This window comes from Triticum dicoccoides, chromosome 3A (genome assembly GCF_002162155.2).
Source record: "Triticum dicoccoides isolate Atlit2015 ecotype Zavitan chromosome 3A, WEW_v2.0, whole genome shotgun sequence".
In the NCBI taxonomy this organism is placed as follows: Eukaryota; Viridiplantae; Streptophyta; class Magnoliopsida; order Poales; family Poaceae; genus Triticum; species Triticum dicoccoides.
The window spans coordinates 515,718,913-515,725,363 of NC_041384.1; the positions used below are offsets into that span (position 1 = coordinate 515,718,913).

Here is a 6,451-nt window from a genome sequence, read left to right on the forward strand (position 1 = left end):
CTTTCAGAAAATAAAACTTTGTAATTGATGCTTGCATGCATGCATCCAGTAGCTTCTAGCCGGTACAAGACCTATTCCTTTTGGTTTCATTGATGAAACGCACCGACCGCCCAGCGCCACTCCTCATCCATATGCGTGCCTTATCCACACCGTCACTTCCCCTTCTCACTCACCGCTGCTCCTCCTCTTCTCCAGCCACTATCACCCAGTGATGCTCTTCCTCTTCTACACGCATTGCACGGACGATGCACTCCACTCTCCTGGAGTGCATGGTGGCTGGCCAGAGCCAAGGCAGCACCCCTTATCAGCGCGAGGAACCCAGAGACGCCATGGATGGCGCCATGGATGCTCCTCTGCCGTTGGTCTGATCTGGCCGTCCCGCCCCAGTCGTCGGCCCGCTCCGGATCCGGCCAGCAGCCTTGCCTCTGATCCGATTCGGATGGCCCTGCCTACAGCCTCCGCCACCTGCGGCATGCCCCCCAGAGGTCCGGCTGATCCAGCCTGTCCACGAAGTCCAGCCGGCCCTCCTCCCGGGCGCGTTCCTCGGCCGTTGCCACGTGCTCGGCCAACAACTTCGTTGAACTGGTGGTACACCCGGTGCAGCTTGCCCTGCACTCCCTGGACACATTGCTTCTTCTACATCTACCTGATGCTGTCCCTTCTCTTCTTCTCTATCAGGGCAGCATCAACCCCCTTTTCCCTGTCGGTGAGGAACTCCAGCAGAGGATGGACTGTGTTTTGGAGCTCCTCGATCTGGCCTCCCCCGCTCAGGTGCCGCTCCATGCTCCGGATCTGGCCACAGTAGGCCTCGCCCCCGACGACCAACAGGCTCAGATCCATCCCTTCCCTCCTGTCCTCCACATGCGTAGGGGCTGTGGCGCCAGATCAAGGTAAGGGGCCCCTGCCTCCTCCAACCGCGCGCGAGCAGGCCACGCCCGACCCCCACCCGCCCTCTCTCATCCTCTCGTCCCCTTCTATCTCTAATCCCTCTCACATGTTTTCTTCAGGGAGCCTGCCAATGGAGGTCACCGCCTCTCCGTCTCGTTCCGTCCGCCGCCGGATCCACCACGTTGTGCCATGGATGGGCGCCTTGCAGCTCCTCCTCCCGTCACCTAATCTGCCTGCCCGCCCGTGCTCCAGATCCGGCTAACAGCCTCGCCTCCGACCCGATTCAGACAGGCGCCCACACAATCTCACTCCGCCACCTGCGCCTCAGGTCTGACCGATCCTGCGTCGCTCATCCTCGCTGCTTTTCTTGTTTAAGTTAGCCCCGCTGTTTCTTTTGCTCGCAGCTTGCGAGGAGGCCAGGGCGCGCCTTGTCCAGCCGCGGGCTACCTGCTGTGTCAGTCAGCCCAGCCGCCTCGACCCGGCCTTCTCCTTCTCCGCCCCCAGCTCTAGGCCTCAAACAACTCCCACTTTTTGGAAATCCTCCGTAGAGCGAGGGGCACCGGTGGTGGTGGTGTTCGCTAGGTGGACTCTGTTCCATTTTCTTTGCTCCTTCACGCTTTGGCGATTCCTTCTGTTCCCTTTCTCTGCTTGTTTTGATTTCTAATGTGGCTTGTTGATTCTCATGGCAACTCCGAGGGACTATTATGCAAAATCGCGCACGACGACGTACGACAGAAATCCAATTCTGTTTGTTAGCCGGGCTCGGCCAGCGCCCCGACGGCCCCGACACTATGCCCAGGCGGAGGTAGAGGAGCTCCCCCACCCCGCGTCCTCCTCCTCCTCCTGGTCCGCCGACGACGCCTGGGTCCTCGGTCGCCAACCTGGCCGCGAGCTCCTCCAGCCGCATCCCCATGCATAAATGCGCGGATGTGCTCCCCGGCACTGGCCGGCGGACGGCGCGGCACCGAATCGACCGCCGCACGGGGTGGGGTGCCTCCTGGCGGCTGGGATCGGGAGGCGAGGGAGAAAGAGGAGAGACGGTTGGGGTTATGTTTCTTTTTTTACTTCAAAAAGGACCGCGGGTTTAATACCGCAAACTGTAGGGATTGTTTTGCAAAATTTCTGATCGAAACGTTTTCCCACTTACGAAAGGACTGCGGGTTGAATACTGAAAAATGCAGGGAGGTTTCTGCAAAAATGCCGCGACGTACGACCAGAAGCGATCCATGGTTTATTAGTAGGTAAAGATTATATAAAAAAAATCCGTTCCTAGGATTTTAGTCAAATATAATAGGTTTAACTATAAACAATTGAAAATGTATCAACGTACTCCGTCCAATATACTTACAACATCTGAAAGGTCGTGGATGTCGCCTGTGGGTGAATAGACGCTTTAAAATAATTATGGTTTAGGCTTAAACAAATGCGGAATTAAACTAACGTTTAATTTGTCAAGTACAAAAGCTAAAATGACTAGGCTCACCTATGTGCACCGACAACTTATGTTAAACAAGATAAGCAACTAAGTGATAGTAAGATATATAATATGAAACAATATGACTATCACAAAGTAAAATGCACAAGTAAATGGCTCGGGTAAGAGATAACCGAGGCACTCGGAGATGACGATGTATCCCGAAGTTCACATCCTTTCGGATGCTAATCTCTGTTTGGAGCGGCGTGGAGGCACAATGCTCCCCAAGAAGCCACTAGGGTCATCGTAATCTCCTCACGCCCTTACACAATGCAAAATCCCGTGATTCCACTAAGGGACCCTTGAGGTTGGTCACCGAATCGTACAAATGGAGACACTTGGGGCGGTTACTGAACCCGTATACTTTGGCAATCCTTGGGGGCGGTCATCGGAACACGTACAGATTGCTCGAGGCCATCTCCACAACCTAATTGAAGACCCCAACACTTGCCCGAAGCTTTACACCACAATGATTAAGCTCCGAAGCACAACCAACCGTCTAGGGCACCCAAGCATCGAGGAGGAACAAGCTCTAGGGTACCAAGCACCCAAGCTTCTCAACTTTCACTTCCACATATCATCGTGGAGAACTCAAACTGGTGTAACTAATGCAACGACAAGACCACACAAATTGGTCATGTCCCTCACTCCCAAATCCCATCACAACAACAAAAGTTATGAAGGAATATGAGAGGAAGAACAAGGAGAACATCAAGAACTCCAAGATCAAGATCCAAGGGGTTCCCCTCACATAGAGGAGAAAGTAATTGGTGGAAACGTAGATCTAGATCTACTCTCTCTTTTCCCTTAAGAACTAGCAAGAATCATTGGAGGGACTGAGAGATAGCAAGCTTGAAGAAGGTCAACAATGGGGGAAGAACACAAGCTCAAAAGGATTTGGTTCAATGGGGAAGAAGACCCCCCCTTTTTATAGACACCCACAAATTCAACCGTTATGCCTTCAGCTCGCACACAAGTGGTATTATCGCTCAGGTGACCGGTACTACCGCTTGGGGCAGTAGTTCAGGCGTGGTAGAACTACTACAGGTTGCTGCTAACGCGACACTACGACCGGAGACCCTTTGACGAAACTGTGTGCGATGCATTAATCGCAAACGGTGGTGTAAAACCCCATCAAAAAAGTGCAAAACATTTGCGATGAAGGATGCATCAAACACGGTTCAGATTTTAGTTGCGTGTGCGATACAGGGCGTACGATTCAGTTCAATTAACTGTTTGCGATGTGGCAGAACAAAAGAAACGGGCAGCCAGATGAAGGCGTGTGCGGTATACAGCTTACGGTTCACTTGGATGAACTGTTTGTGATTAGGCAACACAACAGAAACGGCCAGCTAGATCAAGTTGTGTGCGATATACGGCATACGGTTCACTCGGATGAACTGCTTTCGATTAGGCAACGCAACAGAAATGGTTCAACCAGATCAAGGTGTGTGCAATGGAGGGCATACAGTTCATTTCGATAAACTATTTGTGTTGAGCCAAGAGAACGGAAACATTTCACATAAACAAGATGTGTGTAATACGCCACAAACATCCAATTACATAGGTGGCTATGTCAGGACCCCGATTCTAAGTCACACCGATCTAGCATGTAACACATCATATCACTTTGCGGCCTCACGCACAGTATTCCCACGGGTGCCACATTTGAAGGAAATATGCCCTAGAGGCAATAATAAAGTTATTATTTATTTCCTTATATCATGATAAATGTTTATTATTCATGCTAGAATTGTATTAACCGAAAACATAATACATGTGTGAATACATAGACAAACAGAGTGTCACTAGTATGCCTCTACTTGACTAGCTCGTTAATCAAAGATGGTTATGTTTCCTAACCATGAACAAAGAGTTGTTATTTGATTAACGGGATCACATCATTAGGTGAATGATCTGATTGAAATGACCCATTCCATTAGCTTAGCACCCGATCGTTTAGTATGTTGCTATTGCTTTCTTCATGACTTATACATGTTCCTATGACTATGAAATTATGCAACTCCCGTTTGCCGGAGGAACACTTTGTGTGCTACCAAACGTCACAACAATGGGTGATTATAAAGGTGCTCTACAGGTGTCTCCAAAGGTACATGTTGGGTTGGCGTATTTCGAGATTAGCATTTGTCACTCTGATTGTCGGAGAGGTATCTCTGGGCCCTCTCGGTAATGCACATCACATAAGCCTTGCAAGCATTGCAACTAATGAGTTAGTTGCGAGATGATGTATTACGGAACGAGTAAAGAGACTTGCCGGTAACGAGATTGAACTAGATATTGAGATACCGACGATCAAATCTCGGGCAAGTAACATACCGATGACAAAGGGAACAACGTATGTTGTTATGCGTCTGACCGATAAAGATCTTCGTAGAATATGTAGGAGCCAATATGAGCATCCAGGTTCCGTTATTGGTTATTGACCGGAGACGTGTCTCGGTCATGTATACATTGTTCGCGAACCCGTAGGGTCCGCACGTTTAAGGTTTCGATGACAGTTATAATATGAGTTTATGAGTTTTGATGTACCGAAGTTAATTAGGAGTCCCGGATGTGATCACGGACATGACGAGGAGTCTCGAAATGGTCGAGACATAAAGATTGATATATTAGATGGCTATATTCGGACACCGAAAGTGTTCTGGGTGATTTCAGAGAAAACCGGAAAGCCGGAGGGTTACCGGAACCCTACCGGGAGAAGTAATGGGCCTTATGGGCCTTAGTGGAGAGAGAGAGGGGCAGCCAGGGTGGGCCGCGCGCCTCCTCCCCCCTGGTCCGAATTGGACTAGGAGAGGGGGGCGGTGCCCCCTTTTCCCTCTCCCTTCCCACTTCCTTCCCCCTCCTAGTAGGAGTCCTACTAGGAGGAGGACTCCTCCTGGCGCGCCTATAGGGGCCGGCCGGCCTCCTCCCCTTGCTCCTTTATATACGGGGGCAGGGGGCACCCCTAGACACAAGTTGATCCACGTGATCATATTCTTAGCCGTGTGCGGTGCCCCCTTCCACCATAGTCCTCGATAATATTGTAGCGGTGCTTAGGCAAAGCCCTGCGACGGTAGTACATCAAGATCGTCACCATGCCATCGTGCTGACGGAACTCTTCCCCGACACTTTGCTGGATCGGAGTCCGGGGATCGTCATCGAGCTGAACGTGTGCTAGAACTCGGAGGTGCCATAGTTTCGGTGCTTGATCGGTCGGGCCGTGGAGACGTACGACTACATCAACCAAACGCTTCCGTTGTCGATCTACAAGGGTACGTAGATCACACTCTCCCCTCTCGTTGCTATGCATCACCATGATCTTGCGTGTGCGTAGGATTTTTTTTTGAAATTACTACGTTCCACAACAACATTACCTGGCCCGGGACCGTTTGCGCCTTTTGGCTCACGTATATGATAGTGTTGCTAGCATCCATATGACAGAGAACCCGGGCCGACATGACTAGTCGTGAACCCAAAGTGGCACTAACTTACGGGGACAGGCATACATGACTCAGTCTCGAACGTGTTGGTCATCAACGTGTGAATCCGGGCTGTAGCAACTGTTGGGGAACATAGTAATTTCAAAAAAAATTCCTACGCACATGCAAGATCATGGTGATGCATAGCAACGGGAGGGGAGAGTGTGATCTACGTACCCTTGTAGACCGACAGCGGAAACGTTAGCACAACGCGGTTGATGTAGTCGTACGTCTTCACGGCCCGACCGATCAAGCACTGAAACTACGGCACCTCCGAGTTCTAGCACACGTTCAGCTCGATGACGATCCCCGGACTCTGATCCAGCAAAGTGTCGGGGAAGAGTTCCGTCAGCACGACGGCGTGGTGACGATCTTGATGTACTACCGTCGCAGGGCTTCGCCTAAGCACCGCTACAATATTATCGAGGTCTATGGTGGAAGGGGGCACCGCACACGGCTAAGAATATGATCACCTGGATCAACTTGTGTGTCTAGAGGTGCCCCCTGTCCCCGTATATAAAGGAGCAAGGGGGAGGAGGCCGGCCCTAGGAGGGGCGCGCCAGGGAGTAGGATTCCTACTCCTAGTTGGAGTAGGTTTCCTCCTTTCCTA

At 51.0% G+C, this 6,451-nt stretch overlaps 1 long non-coding RNA gene across 1 annotated transcript; it reads left to right on the top strand.

Moving 5' to 3' along the window:
* The first annotated feature begins 89 nt into the window (after nucleotides 1-89).
* On the top strand, nucleotides 90-2,034 carry LOC119268885. Its single transcript, XR_005133336.1, has 2 exons — nucleotides 90-890; nucleotides 1,008-2,034. It is a non-coding gene; the product is annotated as an uncharacterized LOC119268885 (long non-coding RNA).
* Nucleotides 2,035-6,451: the final 4,417 nt, after the last annotated feature.